The following is a 20,822-nucleotide window of genomic DNA, read 5'->3' on the forward strand; positions in this document are numbered from 1 at the left end:
AGGCATTGATGAAATAGACCACCTGGGGCCTAATTCTTGAGAATGACTACAACAATCTTGAACAAATACCAGTGTTATTTTCTGCTTGTTTGTGACAGTCATTAACATCTGCAGAAAATTTGCATAAAACTGTTAGGGTCAGAGGAGAGCAGTTGCGTGGGAGTGAGTAGGGAAACCAGACCCAGAAGGGGTGTGAAATACCTAACGGGGTGTCCAACCCTTGGCTTGCGGGCACATCAGCCCAAGATGGCTATGAATGTGTCCCAACACAAAATCATAAATTTAGTTAAAACCTTTTTTTGCTCATCAGTTTTCATTAGTGTTTGTGTACTTAATGTGTTGTTCAAGACGACTCTTCTTCCAGTATGGCCCAGAGACGCCAAAAGGTTGGATGCCTCTGCTAGAATGTCAAGAAGCCTTCCTTTTTGTATGTGTGGGCCAGGAGTTAAGAGTCAATATGGGGCAATTTCTCAGGCAAACCTCACAATACGCAGCTCTGAAGGCCCTGGAAACATGGCTTTCACCACTGTCCGCTTTTGAGGGTGATGGTGAATGGAGTCACTTACAAGCCTCTGTGGTTTTCATCATTGCACCCCTTCACCATTTAAGACATGAAATATTGGCTTTTTTTCTTAGTTAATATTCTTTTAATATGTGTCTCTCTGAAATAAACTGTGCCTCACCTAGACTAATCCTAGGAAAGCGGATGACAAGGCTTATTGTGATCAGTGCCCCAAGTTCTTCATGTCACCTAGTCATTGGGCATTCCCAGAGTTTGGGGAGTAGGGACCATCACACCCCCACCCCAACTGAGCTTACTCCAAATTCCTGACCTGCAGACATGGCAAATGGTTGTGTTTTATGCCACAAAGATTGGGTGGTTTGTTATGTAGCAATAGATAACCAGAACTTGGTGGAATCTACTCCACCATGTTTTAGATACAACAAATAATTCAAGGTTTAAAAATAACAACCACCATACAACTATGCTGGCCAATACCAGGTAAGCCAAATGCCATTGCTCAATCTGCCTCACAGGACACCAGTTTGAGACTTTAACTTAGAGGAATTATAAATGGTAGGGAGTAGTTGACAAATGGGACTGAAAGAGACCCAGCAGGGAGGGTGGAGATTTTCCCCCAGAGAGGTGGCAGGCACAGTGTTTAATGGGGTACACAGAATTACAGCAGGTTTTCAAAAAGTGAATATTAAATAAATGAGGGCTCTCATTGAGAGGCCAGAGAACCCTGCCTGATTGGAATACATTGGTTTCTCATACACCATACACTAGGCCTTTCAGAATTCAGTCAAGCAAATTACTAATATCTATTTTTAATTTGCATATTACACATATTTGCTTCTTACAGGGAACTTCAGTTTGGAGGGTCTCATTTGTTTCTCCTTTGTCTGAGAGCAACCAAATGTTGAGTTTTCCTAGGTTTAGCTATAGGAAAACACTGTGCTGGGTAAGATAGAGGAATTTTATAAGGATACAGAGCCATTGCAAATAGATTCCACATAAATAAGGCTGTGTGAGGGATTTGTAACAAACTTCTGCCTGGGCAAGACTGGTGTATCTTATGAGTAGCTTCTTTCTAGTCACCCCTAGGATTTTGAAATTTGTTTATATGAGGGAATAGCACAGGAGGAATCAGGTCATTCTAAAGGGCCAACCCATGCCCTTCCTTGCCCTCACCTCTGTTCTTCCATTTTCAAACTGGTTCTCTGAGAAACTTTATCCATCTCCTTCTGTAATCCTCACTTTCTCCCACAGGAAGCTCCTCACTTCCCTCCCTTCCAAGTGTCTCCCCTGATCTGAGCCATTTAGACTAGAAGAGCATCCTGGGCCTCTGCTGAAGGATGGAAGACTGTTGACAGAGTGACGTTGAGTGGTAGAGAGGTGAGACTGGTATTTTTGGGTGTGTCTTTCATGGCTAGTTGTCTTTGTAGCAGTAGGTTCACTTATTTTTTCTTTTCTTTTTAAAATTATTTTTATTTCTGGTCATATTTTCATTTTGAGACTATTAGTTAATGAAAACACCTATCTCAAGAATGGACACTTTATAGGGATGCTGGCTAGTACCAGCTTAAGCCAAAATGAGAAAGAAAATATTTCCTTTATTAACACCTTCCATTTACCCAGAGCTGGGAGCACCTGTTAGAATGCAGAAGTGTCTCTGTATGTGGTTTCTATCCTACCCTCTATGGTTTCCATAACAATAAATAAGTAACATAAATAAGGATACCATAACATAGTATCCTTTGGGGTTGTTCTTTGTGACTTCAGGAAGGGCATCCCACTCACAATTCTTTTTCTTGGATTATCCCACTCTTCCAAACTCACTTCTTGCTGCTGTTTTCTTCCATCATGTCTTTGTCTTAGTTGGTCCTGCAATCTTGAATGCTCTTGTCCTTGTAATTTTGCTATGCCAACTCCTGACTCTTCTCTCAAATGTGATGAAACATTTCTGTTTTCTATACAGAGCTCTGCTAGTAACTTAGTAAAAGAAACTTATAATCTCTGAGGGAGCACTTTGTCATGGAAGCCTTCACTGATTTCCCTCTACCTCCAAGTGTTTCCTGTCTGCTCTCATAGACCTGTCTTGTCTGCCTCCATGGTGCAATGACCAGAGACAAGTTCAAGGGCTTGATGATGAATAGTCATCCCTTCACAGAGGCCTAGAGCAAAAAATATCAAAGCCAAAGTGATTGTATAGAGGAGACTGCAGTATGGTTCTAGATGGCCTGGAAGTAGCCTGTGGGAAGGGATGGAGTGGTGGAGAAGCCCAGGAGAATGGATGGGGTAAGAGCAGAGGGGGTGGAGCCACAACTTGTGGTGGCCAGCCTGGGAGGGAAGGACTCTCAGGAGATAGGGCTGGACCCTGGCACAGAAACACTAAAGAAATGAGGAGGTGAAGGAGGGGTGCCAGGAGGATGCTTTGATCCCACAAGCCTGTAACTTGCAAAGTGTTTTGAACCCTAGCTCATAATAAGATAAACATTTTAATTTACAACTCAGCAAACACACATCTACATCCTATCTGGAAACAAATTTCACAAAACATGAATGCAAAGCACTGATATTTTCTATTCTACTCTCCTCCATGCCATTCTTTTTCATTAAAAAATGCTGGTTGCACTGTCTAAATTAATTTTATGACTATTAACAAGGCACATGCTACCGTTTGTACACATGTATGTTTTTCCCAACATTTTATTTTGAAAAGGTTAAATGCATAGAAAAATAAAAGACTAGAACAATGACTATCCATATATTCTTCATCTAGTTAACATTTTGCCACATATGTGCAGAGCCTGTGTGTAAATAACGCGCACATATGTATATGTATATATATGTATATAGTACAGACACACTTGATTCTTATTATTCACAGTCGTTATATTCTATAAAGTTGCAACAAACACTGAATTAGCAAATATTGAACCATTGCTCTTAGGAAGAATATAAGGGTAGTTTCCCATCAGCCTCTGGTCATATTTTCATTAAACTTGTTTTATGTGTGTGTGTTTTTTAAAGATATCTTATTTAGAGCATGTTGTTGATTCATTAATATTGAACTCACAGCAATGGCACAGTAACTCATGCTTGAATGAAGCTTATCTAATATATGGATTTTCTCTGTGAGGCACATCACAGTGTCTTGTGATTAGGAACATGAGATAACTCTTCAATATTGTGCATGGGGCCTTAAACAGCAAAAATCTCCAACAAAAACACAAAAATGTGAAAAATTTGCCTCTAAGTAGATTGTGAAAGGGACACTTGTTTATGGTATAAAACAAGTGGAGCAAGAAGGCAGAGTGTTGCCTTGTTTGACCTCTACTGGAAATGTGCTCACTGAGTTGCTGAAATTTTTCACCACTCAGTCTGTCTGTAAGCGATTGTGAAAGCACCACATCAATTTTGGGTTATAGATAAATCGTAGCAAGTAGGTAAATTTGCAAACATGGCATCTGTGAATAGTAAGGATTGATGTACATATTTTCTAATTTAAACAACAAGTGCTTTCAGGAACATCTATAAAGGACACATGGACAAAACCAAAGTGGGGTAAGATTGAGGGTGGGAGGGGGGATGGCTGGGATGGGAGGAGTGGTAGAGGGAAAATGGAGACAACGGTACTTAAACTACAATAAAAAAGAAAAAAAATCTTTTCTTTGTATAAAATTATTATTTCCATGATTTAGGATAAAGCAAACATACTTCCTTGAATCCGTTATTTTAGGTAATTGTATCATTTGAATATTTGCCTACATGCTTGTTGGAAGCTTCTGTAGTCTTTTCTTGGTAGAAATTCCAGCTTTTCTGAATGTTTTTCTTTCCTTCATGTATTCTATTTTGCATTTTTCAGAGAAAGCAGGATCATTATAGTAAGCAGTTAGACATTTCTTTTAATGCAGAATTTTCTTTCTGATGTTTTACTACCATAAGGATTCCAGACTCCTTGCAGCATTTGATAAAATCTTGAACTTGCTCAGAACATCTCTCTTGGGCCTTTTCTCTCATTATTTTAGGGATTAGAACATCTTTTTTGACATGTCTGAGATGCTGCTCTGCTCAGTCAAGCACCATCTCAACGACAGAAGCTGTATGTATTTTTGACAGTGTGAACACCATATTTCTTTACCCCTGAATGAATCTCTTCAGAGTAAAGACATTCTCCAACATAACTGTATTACTATTATGCCACTCAGGAAAACTAACCCTGATCCAATAATGCTATCTAATATGCAGTTTTTATTCAAATATTTCTAATTTTTCTCAAGACTTGTAAGAGCTACTTTTAGGAAACCAGAATCCAAACAAGATTCATCCAGACATTGTGTTTAGTTATGTGTCTTTGTTTCCTTTAATGTAAAAAAGTCTCCCATCTCTTTTTTTAAATGACACTGACACTTTTGCAAAGTCCAAGCCAGTTGTCTCTTAGAATGCCCCACATTCTAAATGTGTCTGAGTGCTTCCTCATGATCCAGTCCTGGTGAGACCTTTTGGCAAGATGGCTGCACAGGTGATACTATGCACTTCTCTTCGCATGCCAGAAGAGGTCACGATGCCGGTTTGTGCCTCTACTGGTGAGGCTGAGTGGAGTCGTAGGTTAAGAGGATGCCCCATAGTTTTAAAAGCACAGTTCTGGGTGATGTAGAGACTGTGCTGTCAGTTGCAAGAGAGGGAGCTTGAGTCCCCAAGGAGAGGAGACAGGGCCAGGAATCACAGTTGTGATGAATGCGGCAGATAGGCAAGAAGTCCCAGCCCTGATGAACAGCCAACTCCCTCTGAGCCTTCAGCTGGCCCAGAGCACGAAAAAACACAGTGTCAGTGTCTGGGGGCTGACTTTTTATTTTCAGTGAAATTGGGACAAAGTTCCTTTAGGATAGATATAATTTCTTTTGAGCCTTAGGCTTGAAGTTAGAACTTTCTAAGTAGTTAGGCAGTTGTTACAGATAGTAACAAAAGGCAGAATAGCTAATGCCTGACATAGTGTTTTCTATGCCAGTGCCACTAGATGATTTAATATTTAATATGATTGTGGTCAAATCGAGTCGGAACAGAACAAGCCTGAAGCACTTCTAGCATCGCAGCCAAGTGGCCAGGAGCCCAAAGTGATATAACCATGGTTTACTCACCAGCCTTGAGAGTAACCTTAGGGGCTAGTTGAACTCTCAGACACCACTTGGTATTTCCTAACAATAATCTGTAATGCATTTGGGAAGCCCATTGAATCATCCAATTAGGTCATGTTTTCCGAGGGGCCCTAATGCGGAAATCCTGCCAATAACTTTGTCAGAGTGGAGCAGAACCCCCTTCACTTTATAAGGCAGTTTTGGTCACTTGCTTGTAAAATGAGGTCCACTCTCAGTTATTCATTTGGTTCTCACCAAGAATAAAATATATAGCCCTGTGCTGTATCCTGGGCTGATGTACTATTCCCATATGCCGATGAGAAAGCTGAAGCACACAGAAGTTCAATGACTTGGGCAAAGTCATAAAAAGAATTGAATGTATGCCATGAACCCAGGCCTTGACTGCCCAGTCAGCTGTCTTTCCTACAGTGGCTTTGGGAGTGGCAAGTCATTAATTGTTCAGGAGATGCCCCATGAACCATTGCCAGTTTGAGTTTCTAGGTTGGACTCCAGCAGTCCTTGTCTGATCAGAGAGAAGGGCTGTGTGGTTAGACTGGTCTGAAGGCATCCACTAAGGCTCCTTTTTTTAAATTTAAAGATTTTATTTATTTATTTTTAGAGAGAGGTGAAGGGATGGTGAAAGAGAGGGAGAGAAACATCAATGTGTGGTTGCCTCTCTTGAGCTCCCTACTGGGGACCTGGTCTGTAACCCAGGCATGTGCCCTAACTGGGAATTGAACCAGTGACCCTATGGTTTGCAAGCTGGTGCTCAATTTACTGAGCTACACCAGCCAGGGCATCTATTAAGGCTCTTTAATGAATCTCCACAAGGTCTGGAGGACTCACTCCATTGTCCCACCTAAAATGATCCCATAGCTAAGAGGTTAAGACCACTGGCTTGGAGTTGGACTAAGATTGGAACTCCAGCTCTGCTTCTTACTCATATGTGACCTTGAGATCATTATTTGATCTTGCTCAGTGTGCAGTCTTCTCATTGAAAATATGGATAACCCTAGGACCTACCACTAGGTCCTATTATTGATGAAGATTGAGTTATTCAATGAAAAGTACTTAAGATCATTGATTAGCTATTATTATATAATGTGTTTAGTGAGCACTCAATAAATAGACATTGTGGTGGCACTGGCACTTTTTCATAAATAGTGGCTGCTATTTGCAGATGGTGTCATTGAACACTGCAGGTATTTTGTGACAGTGCTCAGAGGGGCTTCTACACTTCCCTAAGTATAGAAGCATGTGGTTTGCACTTATGATGGCTTCCATGAGATAATTTTCCATCTTGTCATTAACATGCATTGAGGTAAAGTGCTAGATCAGTAGAGGTAAGAGAAATGTTTCTTACCTTCTTGGTACTTATAGTCTGACTCAGGTAGCAGGTAGAGATGTGAGCTATAAAAATCCATGCATAAAAGGCAGAAGTTAGATAGGATAATGTTGGCCAGTGAAGAGGGTTTGGTACCCTTGGGGTATGGAGAATGAGGGGAAAGGATAGCAAGAAGCAGGACAGCAGAACAAAGTCCAGAGCAGGGGTCCTACATTTACATGAAGCCATTCTTACACCCTCCTTAATGACCATTGAAGAGAGAGCCAATTCAGTAACAGATGCCAAATTAGTATAACATTCAGGACCTTTCAGATCTCTCTGCCCTCAAGGTGGTGTCTCCTTGTATGTCATTCTCAGAGGGTCCAGGGCTGCTGGTGTCGATATTAGTCAGAGACAGATACACATGGGTCATGGCAGCTCCATTCATCTATTTATCTGTCTGTGCACCAGCCTATTAATTTATCTGCCCACCCAATTATTTATCTTCTTGTTAATCATCTATCTGTCCTCATGTTTGTCCATTTATCCATCTCTTCATCTACCTGTGTAGGTCCATCCACTGATCCATCTATCAGTTCAATCATCTACCTATCCACCATCTAGCTCTGTGTCCACCTGTCTTTTCCATATTTCTATTTTCCATCTCACTCTACAAAAGATTTGCCGTGGATTGCAAAAAACTCACACCATAATAAAAAACAAGCAAATGCACACACAGAGGATTGGAAAAGTGTAGTAAGCCAAGACAAAGAGAAATGGGAATATGGAAATGAAACTTAGAAGATGTTGAAAGGACACAACTGGCTGCTGCTGTAGTTGAGCCACAAACTGTCTCTTAGTTAGTTTTATATTTATCTTCACCAAAGTGGGGACAATCTGTCATGTGTTCCAGGGAATTAAACCTTTTTGTTGTTTCCAGTTCAAAAAAGACTTTGTGTCATGAGACTTCCTTCAGTTTCTGAGGAGAAGCAGTTGTCTGGTGACTCCAAACAGTGGCTTCTAAATCAGACAGGCCTGAGTTCAAATCCCGTGTCCATTACTCAGCAAATGCATGACCTTGGGCAAGTCACTGAGTCTCTCTGAGCCTTACTTTCCTCATCTGTAAACATGGGATAAGCATAGTGTCCTGCCACAAAGGACAGCAGCCAGAATTAAGATCAAGTATACATAGGGTTAAAAGGCACAGGACGCATAGTTAGCCTTCAATAGGTGGCAGCAATGATTACTTTTGAACAGTCTGTTGAATGTGGCAGGCTAGTGACATTCACTCAGCTTCTGCATGTAGAAACCATGGGAAGAGTCAAGGCCAGAGTGCCTGTGCCTGGCATAGTGCCTGTTAGCCCTAGTTAGGGAAGATACTATCATTCCCCTGATCTCTCCTGTCAGTTAGCAATTTGATTTTTCCCTTTCCCCCAAGGTCCAGGCAAATGAGAGGGCTTTATCAAACTGCTCTGACCCTATGACTCCAGTTGGAAAGCAGAGACTTAGCAAGCCACTGAGACTCTCCTAATCTTCCAGTGCCATCCCTTTGCATTTACAGATGATTAATTGCATAGGAGACAAAGCCAGCATCTCTCTTCTTGGTTGGGATTCCTTCTATCCCTCCAGCCTCTTATAGCTGACAGTAATTCACTATTAACCTTGCAGTTTGCCTGGGTTGGATTTGTACCCACTGAGTCTGTATATCCCAAATATGAGTTGAGCCATTTATCCTTGGAGATCAAGGAATAGCAGGCAGGGGCAAGCAGTAGGTGGTGTGGCTTATTCTATCTGAGAGCAAGAACCCATATCTTGGTTGTAAGTATGTAAATTTGTGTGTGAGGGAGGGTAGGATGAGAGCAGAACCATTTCATTTTGTTTTTGCTTTTAAGTATTATACAAATGGTCTCTGGAATCCTCTGGCAGCTAGTGGACTTTGATTCAGCAAGCAATGAATTATATCATCCAGTTGGTGTAAAATTACAAATATCTTCAAGATGTTCTGTGCTCTGGAAAAGGGCCTCCAATTCATGTTGGCTCTTTAGGCTGCCCTGTCTAGAACAGAATGCAGTACCTCTCTCTCTAGAGAGAGGAAATAGGAAAGTGGGCAGAAGGCACCCACAACAGAGAGATCAGAGAAAAGTATGAGTCAGGACAGCCTTTGCCAAATACGGGTACATAGGGAGGGGAAGGCAGGTTCTGTAGGTGACAGTCACTCAAATTAGTGTATGAGAGCAGCTGTGTGGTCACCAGCACTCAGGAGACTGGACAAAGCCTCTGTCATCTATGCAGCAAATATTTACCAAGTATCCCCGTATAGGAATAGAAAACAGAATATATTGTCACCAGAGCAATACCAAGACATATAGAGGCTCCTGAGATTTAGTTATTCATTTAACAAATATGTGCTTTTAAAAAGATATGTAATGATACGCTGATATTGAACAATGTTTTCCATTTCTGTTATTTGGGAAACTAATTCAGTTAAAGCATGTGCCACCTGGGCCCACAGAGCCCGTCTTCTTGCTTGTGTTGAGGCTGTCTGTGGTCTCCCACACCAGCCTGTGGACCAAGTGGGGCAAAGACTGGATGTTGTTCATCTGGCATCATAATGGCCTCTCCTCTCCTCTCCTCATTGCTTTTTCTGGCTTGGTAACTAATGTCACTTAGTAAAGTTTGTCAAATGAGTAAGATAAACTTAACTTCTCCTTTTCTCTGTTGATGGGGTCAAGCAAAGGCACAGAGGAAAAAAAGTGAATAATTCCTTAGGCATTTATGATTGACTTTGTTACTCAGAGTTTTAAGGACTATATCCTCCTTTAGCAGTTGCCTCTGGCCTCCACCCAGCTGGACCCTACCACAGGCCTTTTAGCACCCTTTTGGGCAGGGAGCTGAAGAGGTCATGAACATGCAGTTCATGATAAGGTTGATTCTGCAAGTGTTTATTAGAAAGAACCATGGGCCCAGCACTGTGCTGGTGCTTTTGCAGATGGGCACAAGTGGCCTATTATAATGGTAGCTCTCTGTTTTTAGGTATTGAGCTTGTAAGCTGGGCCTGGCACTCTGATAAGTGCTTGACATATGTCACCTTGTCTGATCCTCACATTGAAGTATGTTCAATTGGTATTTTTCAAAAGGATTGTATCTTCTTGGTACAATTGAGCATATTGGGAAAAGGGGGTAAGGCAAGAGGCTTGGATGAGGAAAACAATGAAAAGGAAAGCTACAGGGGACGTATTCAGATTTTTCATGTCTCAATATTCTTTGTGAAGAAAGAAACTGACTTTTATTAATAAAACTAATTTTAAAAAAGAGATGCCAGTTAGGAATAAACTAGCATTGTGCCCTCTTCAGGAACAGAGTGAAGACTAGTAATTTTTATTTTTGGCTGTGCTAATTACTTTTATATCACTGTAGTATTTGGTAGTACCTCATGTTGGGACAGTGTTTCTGCTATAATAGTGTTTTTATTTTTGATGAGGAATATGGTAGATTAGTTCCAAGTCTTTTTTCCCCTGTGATAAGATCATACACACACAGCCACTGTCCTGCAGCTCAGTGTCTCCAGCTGAGAGTAGAGTGTACTTCTCTCCCCACTGGAGTTGAGTTTGGCCATGTGACCAGACACAGTCAAGCCTTCAAAAGCTCTGTGTCCTTTGGTTTGGTCTTGTTTTCTTACCTGCAAATTAAGTTCCAGATCTGTCCTGAGGAAAAAAGATGATTGTAAAGCACCTAACTTGGTACTTGTCAAATGGTGGAAATAGATATTTTTAATTAAATTTATTGGGGTTACATGGGTTAATAACATTATGTAAGTTTCAGTTGTATAACTTTATAATATAACATCTGTATACTCTACTGTGTGTTCACCTCTCAGAATCTAGTCTTCTTCTGGTAACATATGTTTGACTTCCTTTACCCTTTTAGTCCTCCCCCACCCTGTCCTCTCCTGTAACCACCCTTCTGTTGCCTATTTCTATGAGTTTGTTCTGTTTGTCCATGTGTTGCTTTTGTTTTATATCCCACAAATGAGTAAGATCATATGGTTCTTGTCTTTTTCCATCTTACTTAGAAAAACACAGTTTTCTTCATCCTCTTTTGTTATTTTAGGGCAAGTTAATTCAGAGGGCAGTGTTTGACATGGCTTTTACCTCAAAACCTTTGCCACCAGCCCTCAGGAACACCCAACCTTGAGACCACTGTGTATGCTTGAGGCCCTTCCCCACAGTAAGGCCCTTTCATGGTCTGTCTTGGGGTTCTCAGCTTCTATTTCCCTTTGATTCATGTCCTCCACAAGGCCTTGAATGTCCACCTAAGATTTAATCAGGGGAATTGCTTTTCATGGTGCTCTTTTGCGCTGTGGTCCTACTCACCTTTCTGATTACTTCTCTGGAAGGGAAGCTCACCATAGTGGCCAGTGTCTTAGTTCAGGGCCGCAGCCCAGTGCCTGGGAGTGGACCACTTGGAAGCCATCTTTAAAAATGTAGCTGCTGGGTACCTATGAAAAACAGGTATTAGGAAGAAATTGCCCTGGGGAGTTAAAAAAATAATACATTGACTTAATGAGTAAATGATTTTTTATACCAAAACAATGCAATTTCATTGAACACATATTTAATATATGGAAATTCAACAATTTGCTAGATGAAAGAGAAAGAGGGAAAGATACCCTGTTTGCATGTACACACACGTGCACACATACTTTTTAACAATTTGGGTCATTCTAGCTGCCAATCCATTCAGTGGTTGCAGACCTAGTGAACATAGATGGGAAATTAAAATATGACCTTTTTCAGTTGGTCTCAGTTTTTATGAACCTTACAGAAAGGGAATGTTTTGTCATTTTTGTGTTGAAAGGTCTTTTTTAAACATGAGCCATCTACTCTGTTTATGCTCAGCTGAAGAAGCAGATCTGTTGTACTCATGGAGGAAACAGTGGCTGTACTACATTTACTGAGACATGTGGTCTCCAATGTGGTACTGTTCTAAGGAATTTTCAAGAATAGTTTTAATCATTTGTGATTTTTACCAACCCTTTTGGGTCAGAGACACAAACCAAAGTCTTTTGCCCAGTGCGGTTTACACCTATAAAACAAGACTGAATTTGGTAAAGCACAGCAGAAACTTTGTCCTTTCATCAAGGAATTGAGAAGGATGAGCTCATGCTCAAAAGACACCTTCTCCCCAGCTGGAGAGGAGCCTTCTGTACTTATAGGCTGTGGCATGGAGGGATCACATTCTTTTAGACATTCATAGTCATTCTTCTGTTGCACTCAGTTCTTCCGTACATGGTCCTTTTTGCAAATGATGCCTCATAGCCATCTTAATTTTTGCACTTGGCACCCTAGTCTTTGCACTAGGGAGTCCTTTTCAGTTGCTGCAAGAAAGGATATTCCGTGACATAGTTTGGGTATTGAGAAACATTAGAGTCTTTTGGATAACAGGTCAGTGACATGTGCAGATGCCACTAGTAAGAATTCTAAGTCTTTATCCAAGTCACTAATAAAAGTAGACAATCATAATAACATTTTAATTTTAATTATGGAATATTTTAAATGTATGGAGAAATATAAAAAAAGCACAACACATCCATGTACCTGCCATCCATATTTTGCCATATTTACTTTAAAATTTGATAAATTTCAAGTGATGGTGAGAATGTAGGATGCTGGTGGGAGTATATACTAATACCACCACTTTGAAGAGAGATTAAAAGCAATTCAAATAGAGTTATAGAGACGTCACCCATACCCTTCAACTGAGAAATCTTATTTCTAGGTATATACCCTAAATAAAGTCTCACATGCAATAGAGCTAAGTACTGCACATTATAATAGCAAAACATTGGCAATGACTTAAACATACCCCAGGGTAGAATATCCATAAAATGAAATATTGCTATTAAAATAAGTATGAAAAATTATCAATATGGATAAATCTCAAATATATAATATTGACTGAAAAGAAGCAAGTAGTAAAAGAATGTTTCTGATATAAAGACATTCATAAAAGTTTTTAAAAAGAAAGAAAAATACTGCAGTATTAAAGTACTTGGTGCTACAAATGGGCTTTGGAGTCACACTGACCTGGGTAAAATCCTGGCTTTGAGCTTTACAACCAGAGGTGAGTTGTAGAAATTCCCCGAAAATCAGTTTCCTTATCTAGTAAATGGGAACAAAAATAATGCCTACTTTACAGATTTACAGCTGTGAAGATTGAAAAATAATATGTATGTAAATTGTTTAGCACAGTAATAAGTGTTGGATAAATATTGAATTCTAGTTTTGTTCTTCTTGCTCAGGCTAGTGAAACATAAATAGAAACAAGTACTAGTAGAAAATGTAGATGGGGAGGACAGGGAGGAAGCTAAATCACAGTTGTATTCACAACTGGTTCTGGGAGTAGCTTCATGGGGGAGAAAAAACCCATGACTGAGAAAGTGCACATAAGCAGAAGGCAGGGAGTGAAACAGATGGAAGCATTCAGAGAAAAACAACCCAACCCAGAGGGTAACCCAATCCAGTTGAATGAGCTGGGAAGCGCGGCAAACTGGAGACTAAGAGAAGAAAACACATTTGCACTCTTGGAAAAAAATGCAAGTGGAAAAACAAAGCCCCGGACTAGGACTGAACTGGCTTATGCCCACATCCCTGTCTTGCCCCTGAGGCCTTCCCAGCCCCTGCGAAGGCCTTTTTAAGTTACATTTAAGTTACACTTCTTAAGTTACATTTTTATGACCCTCTTCAATTTTATTTAGGTTTTGGTCTGGAAACCTATGAAATATAATGGTCTATGCTTCTCTGGAATTAATCTTCACTTACCCTACCTGTGCTTTCATGGAATACAAAAACTGTGATGACTTTATAAGTGCTTTTATTGATAAAAAAAAAACCCCTCAAATGATGGTATGAGGGATTTCAGAGATAACCATTGCTTCAGTTGGAGAAGAACAAAGGCTGGTCAAGGTAACTCTTATTACCTTGAAAACTACCTTCTATTCTCCAGCACAAGTTTCCCTTCCTTCCCCTTCCAATGGCTCTGTTTTACTTGCTGTCTTGTCCAGTGTAGCCCCAAGGACTGGAACAAGGTCTGTTACAGAGTTGGCATGCAGTAAAAACTCTGTTGAATAAATTAATGGGTAGATTTGACAGTGAAAGTTCACTAGTGCAGGGAAGAGTATTTTGGGCAAAGAAACTAGCACAAGTGAAAAGGAATAATGAGGAGACTGGTTAGACAGCCTATGTACTTTCCACTAGTAGCACTTGGCCTAGTTCATTGGAATTCTTGGCCTACTTGGCTGCTTTCCCCAAAGATTATAAGTTTCTGAAGGCAGGGGCCTTACTTACCTTGTTCACCACTGTATTTTCAGTGTCCCAGCCCATTGTGGGTTCCCAATACTTAATGGTTATAGAATGAATGATGAAGGGCCTGAAGGAAGAGCAATGGGATATGAGGTGCATTGTTAAGTGCTTTAGATGTTAAGCAAAGGAGTTTGTATTCTGTTCCATAAAAAATGGGGAGCCATGGAAGTTTGATCTTGTTGTATTTTAAACTATTTTTAAGAAGTTATTTATCTATTTAGTTTTTAACTTTTAATTTTGTAGTAATTATAGATTCCCAGGAGGTTGCAAAAAAAGATACAGGGAAATCATACACTCCTTTCCCCCAGTTTCCCTCAATACATCCATGATCATGTAAAATATTTAACCACACTACAACAGCAAAACGAAGAAACTGACACTGGCAAAATCCATAGAGCTTATTCAGATTTCACCAATTTTTATGCACAAATCTGTGTGTGTGTGTGTATAATTATTTTGCCACAGGTGTAGCTTTGAGTGACCATCATCACAACCAAGATATTCAATTGTGCCATCACCACAAAACTCTCGTGTGTCACCCCTTCATAATCACACCCATTCCCTCATTTCTTACACTTGACAACTTGGCAGAAGACTAAATGGAGAAGCTACCAGAGTTCAGGTTATATTTGCATCTAGGGATTGATGAGATTGTCTAAGGAGTGACAGAAAGTTGAGCAGAGGACAGAGGGCATAATCTTGAGAAATGCCAACTAAGACACTGAATGCAATGAAGGGGAAGCCATTGTGCTGGACATTAGGTGATCACTGTGTTATATTTGCAGAAGCAGGGTAGTGGACAGAAGCATGGTGGGGTGGGCAATGTAATAACGGAGAGGTAAAGCAGGAGAGGCAAAGAGCATAGTATGAGCTTCTAAGAAATCTGACAACAAAGAGAGAGAAAGAGACAGAGGATCTGCAGGTACTCACTAAGAGCCTCAGAATGTGTGATGCTTTCTGTGACTGTGGGCACACATATTAAACCATCAGGTATATCTTGTCTGTGTGCCACTGTGCTCAGGAAGCTGCTGTCAATTGATCTAAACTAACTGTTGACTAACACCTACTTGCCATCTTGGGGGTAGCCAAGGAATGTTGCTTTAGGACTATGAGAAATGAATAAGTCTGTGAGTTCATGACAAGCTAATGAATGAAGGGAGGAAAAGTGGGGAGCATATGCACTGGTGGAACTGATGGAGCAAGGCCCCTGAGGTTGCAGGGAGCATAAGTGGAGAGGTCAGTTTTGAAGGAAGAATCAGAAAGTAACTGGGTAAGAATGGGCAAAGATGATGGAGATTAGGATGTGCAGAGGAAGAAGGCTGAGGCCACAATTTTCTCAGTGATGTGGGAGGTCATTGCAGTAGAAGACAAGAGAAGAGGAATAGTTTGATTGCTTGAAGAGAGTGATAAAGAGCCAGAGCAACCTTATTTCTCTGTAATACCAGTCACCAGCTGGAAGACATTGTAGTCACTATCTGTTTGCCTTTGGGCTGTCTTTTCTCTTTAGGACATACTTGTGAACCCCATGCAGAAAAGGGGTTGTCTCTTATTTACTCTACATCCCTGGCATCTAGAACAATATTTGATACATAGTGGGACTCAATTAATATTTATTGAATGGATGAAAGAATAAATGGGAAGAGGAGCAAAATGACTGGTAAGCATCATGGAGGACCTGGCTGAGGCTGGAAGTAATCCCTCTCTCCTAATGTGGCCCTTTCACCTGCCCTTGTTTCTTATTGTCTTGCATCTGAGTGATTATACTCATATCTTGTATCCAGTTTTCAGTGCACATCCTTCAGGGCCATGTCTCTATCCTGGTGTGTGCACAACATTGTGGGTGCTCAAAAACTGTTGGCTGAATTAATGGATATGTGACTGAAATGCTAAACAGCTTTGGTTGTTAGAAAGGTCCTTTTTATGTTGCATTAAAATCCAGTTTCTTGTGACTTTTATACATTGGTTGAAGCTTTTCAGTTTGGCATAAATAAAGCCTGTTTCTTCTTTTCAATAGCCCCTCAAGTATTTGAGTGGTTGTGGTGTCTCCCCACACTGCTTCCTGAGTAAAGGCACATGATTCTTGTGAATGTCCCTCATATGACTGGTTTCCAAACCCCCTAATGCCCTGGTGTCCCCGGGATGGGAACTACCTGGCCCTCAGGGGTTGTTTAGATACCATCAGACTGTGCCTCCCTGAGGAACCCAGACATCCTTGATCTAGGAACATATAGGTACAGCCCGAACCTGTTTTAATCATTTCTGCATAAAGTTTTGAAGTCAATCTCTGTGTGATGTCCAGTGACTCCTAAAATTAGGACCAAGGGTGTCTGTCATTGGAGCTGACTTCTGTACCAACAATGAGGTCCTCCCTGCCCAGCATGACAGGTGACCTTAGGCCTGTTAAACCAGCTGCACTCTGCAGAGAGTCGTACTTTATTCTTTCTTGGATGACAGTGGGGAATGACTGCCAAGCACCTCTGGTATTTATCCTCTGAGTTTTAACAGATGAAGATAATAAATAAGAGGTCATTTTGCTCTTGGAGGGGGCAGAGAAAAGCAGCATTTTCAACACCACTATGCAGAAAGGACTTTTGGTTAAAGTTGTTTTGCTCAAACTCTTCTTTGCCTTCACCCTTTAGGCCCAGGCTCTTTGAGGAGTTAATTGGGTCAGATCTCAGGTTTCTGTCAGAGGAGAAGAAACTGGCATCCAAGGGGCAAAGCCATAATCCCTGTTGCTAACCCATTTAGGCCCTTTTAAAAAATAATTTATTGAGATATAACTAACATACAATAACATACATAGATTTTAAGTGTTCAGCTAAAAGAGTTTTGACAGTTTGAGACATCCATCCTGGTGTGTTCACTGCTCAAAGTAAGAGAACATTTCCATTACCCACTCAAGTTTCTTTGTGCTCCTTCCCAAACAATTCTACCTCCCTCCTAAGTATTTTATGATCTCAGTCACTGTCAGTTCATATGTTCTGTTTTTTGACTCCACATAAGTGGAATCATACAGTATGCCTTCATTTGTGTGTCTTCTTTTGCTTGCTATCATGTGTATTTCTGCCATGTTGTTGCATGAGTTAGTATTTAGTTCTTTTTAGTGCTGAATGGTATTTCATTTCATGAATATGTCATAATTATCCATTATCCTATCAGTGAACATTTATGTTGTTTAATAGTTTTGGCTATTATGAATAAAAGTTGCAATGAATATTTGTGTAAATATTTGTGTGGACATGTTTTTCTTCCTATTATCTAGACTGAATATATGTTTGACCTTATAAGACACTGACAAAGTGGCTGTGCCATTTTATACATGCCTCCAGGAATATATGTGAGGTCGTTACCCCACATCCTTTAGTGATGTCAACTTTTAGATTTTAGCCATTTGAATGCTATGTAAGTACTATCTCATTGTGGTTTTTATTTGAATTTTCTTATGACTAATGATGTTGAGCATTTTCTTACAGGATTATCAACCATTTGTATACTTTCTTTAGTGAAGTATCTTTTCAGGTATTTTGCACATTTTATAAATTGAAGTATTTGTAGGATTTCTTTATATATTCTGAATTTGTCAGATAGGTGCTGTGTGTGTGTGTGTGTGTGTGTGTGTGTGTGTGTGTGTATTCCAGTCTATGGACTATCTATTTACTTTCCTTTTTTAAAAATTATTTTTATTTTTCAATTATAGTTGACATATAATACTATATTAGTTTCAAGTGTGTACCCCAGTAATTAGACATTATATGACTTACTAAGTGATTATCCCGATAAATCTTATACCCATCTAACACCATACATAAATTATTAGAATATTATCAACTATAATCCATACATTGTATTTGACATCCCCATGATATTCTGTAACAATGAATTCATACTTCTTCATCCCTTCACTTTTTTACCCATATCTGCCATCCAGCCCCTTTAGCATCTGGCAGCCAGCAAAATTTTCTCTGTATCTATGAGCCTGTTTATGTTCTATTTGTTCATTTATTTTGTTTTTTAGATTCAAGTGTTGACAGATATGTATTTAGTGTGATTTTATTGTTTATATATATATATTTTAATATATTTTATTAATTATGCTATTACAGTTGTCCCATTTTCCCCCCTTCACTCCCCTCCACCTTGTACACCCTCTCCCACCCATATCCCCCCCTTTAGTCATGTCCATGTGTCATACTTATAAGTTCTTTAGCTTCTACATTTCCCATACTATTCTTACCCTCCCCCTATTTTCAACCTACAATCTATGCTACTTATTCTCTGTCCCTTTTCCCCCTCTCTCCTCCTCCCACTCCCCTGTTGCTAACCCTCCATGTGATCTCCATTTCTGTGGTTCTGTTCCTGTTCTAGCTGTTTGCTTAGTTTCTTTTGGTTTTGCTTTAGGTGTGATTGTTAATAATTGTGAGTTTGCTGTCCTTTTACTATAGATGTTTTTTCTTTATCTTATTTTTCTTAGATAAGTCCCTTTAACATTTCATAAAATAAGGGCTTGTTGATGATGAACTCCTTTAACTTGACCTTATCTGAGAAGCACCTTATCTGCCCTTCCATTCTAAATGAAAGCTTTGCTGGATAGAATAATCTGGGATATAGGTCCTTGTCTTTCATGACTTGGAATATTTCTTTCCAGCCCCTTCTTGTCTATAAGGTCTCTTTTGAGAAATCAGCTGACAGTCTGATGGGAACACCTTTGTAGGTGACTGTCCTCTTATCTCTTGCTGCTTCTAGGGTTCTCTCCTTCATTTTTACCTTGGCTAATGTAATTATGATGTGCCTTGGTGTGTTCCTCCTTGGGTCCAACTTCTTTGGGGCTCTCTGAGCTTCCTGGACTTCCTGGAAGTCTATTTCCCTTGCCAGATTGGGGAAGTTCTTCTTTATTATTGTTCAAATACGTGCTCAATCTGTTGCTTTTCCTCTTCCCCTTCTGGTACCCCTATAATTCGGATGTTGGAATGTTTAAAGATGTCCTGGAGGTTCCTAAGCTTCTTGTTTTTTTGAATTGTTATTTCTTCATTCTTTCCTGTTTGGTTGTTTTTTTCTTCCTTCTGGTCCACTCTATTGTTTTGAGTCCCAGTTTCCTTCCCAACATTATTGGTTCTCCGTGCATCTTCCTTCAGCTCTTTTATGGTAACCTGCATTTTTTCATGTAATTTGCGCCCAAAATCAACCAATTCTGTTAGTTTCCTGATCACCAGTGTTTTGAACTATGCATCTGATAGATTGGCAATCTCTTGGTCGCTCAAAAGGATGAGCCCTAGGGCATTGATCTGTTTTTCTGTTTGAGACAGGTTGCTCCCGTTATGGTGAGGGGCGGAGCCTTAGGTGTTCACTGGGGCTGGGCACCCTAGTCGGTAGGTTGTGACATTTTATGTGGGGGCGGGGGCAGGGGCGGGGGCAGGAGGGAACAATGGTGGTAGCTCTGCTCTCCCGGGATCCTAGTTCCCCTCCCTGGGATCCTGGGCTGAGCGCTCTGCCCTAGTTCACAATCGTAGCCTCACTGGGTCCACCAGTTGCCGCTTGTGTACTCAGGGTCCACCCACTGCGATCCTGTGCGCCCAGGATGGCCTACGGATGGCTCACTCACTCCCGGTTGCCCTCTGGGCCCAGTTCTCCCATTTCTCGAGCTCTGAGACCATGCCTTGCTGCTGCTTGTCTCTGCCCCTCCTACCAGTTTGGATGAACGGATCTACTTCAACTTCTTGGTTGTCCGACTTCCATTCAGATAAATTCTGTCAGTTCTGGGTGTTATTCTGCCTCTAAATTGTTGTTGTCCTAATCTTGGTTGTACGTGGAGGTACAGTGCGTCCACCTATGCCTCCATCTTGCCGGAAGTCTTTATTGTTTATATTTGTAATCCCCCCCCCGCCCCGCCTTCTTCTTAAAGAATACTCTTTAGCACTCCATGTAATGCTGGTTTGGTGGTGATGACTTCATCTAGCTTTTTCTTGTCCAGGAAGGAAGCTCTTTGTATGTCCCTTGATTCTAAATAATACTTTGTTGGGTAGAGTAATCTTGGTTAAGGTCCTTGCTTTTCATCACTTTGAATATTTCTTGCCAATCTCTTCTGGCCTGTAAAATTTTTGTTGAGAAATCAGCTGACAGTCTTATGAGAATTCCTGTGTAGATAACTAACTGCTTTTCTCTTGCTGTTTATAAGATTCTCTCTAGTCTTTAATATTTTGCATTTTAATTATGTGTCTTGGTGTAAGCTTTGTGTTCATCGTGTTTGGGATTCTCTGTACTCCTGGGCTTGTATGTCTATTTTCTTTATCAGGTTAGGGAAATTTTCTTTCATTATTTTCTCAAATAGGTTTTCAATTTCTTGCTCATTCTCTCCTTCTGGCACCCCCATGGTGTGAAAGTTGGTATGCTTGAAGTTGTTGCAGAGGCTCCTTGCACTATCTTTATTTTTTATTCTTTTTTATCTTGTTCTGATTGGGTGTTTTTGCTTTTTTATCTTTCAAATCACTGATATGATT

The 20,822-nt window shown here is 40.3% G+C and overlaps 1 pseudogene; it reads right to left on the minus strand.

Moving 5' to 3' along the window:
• Positions 1-4,272: 4,272 nt before the first annotated feature.
• LOC123819755 lies at positions 4,273-4,594 on the minus strand (annotated as a pseudogene).
• Positions 4,595-20,822: the final 16,228 nt, after the last annotated feature.

Source organism: Phyllostomus hastatus, unplaced genomic scaffold (genome assembly GCF_019186645.2).
Source record: "Phyllostomus hastatus isolate PE091 unplaced genomic scaffold, TTU_PhHast_1.1 phas_contig_113, whole genome shotgun sequence".
Lineage (NCBI taxonomy): Eukaryota > Metazoa > Chordata > Mammalia > Chiroptera > Phyllostomidae > Phyllostomus > Phyllostomus hastatus.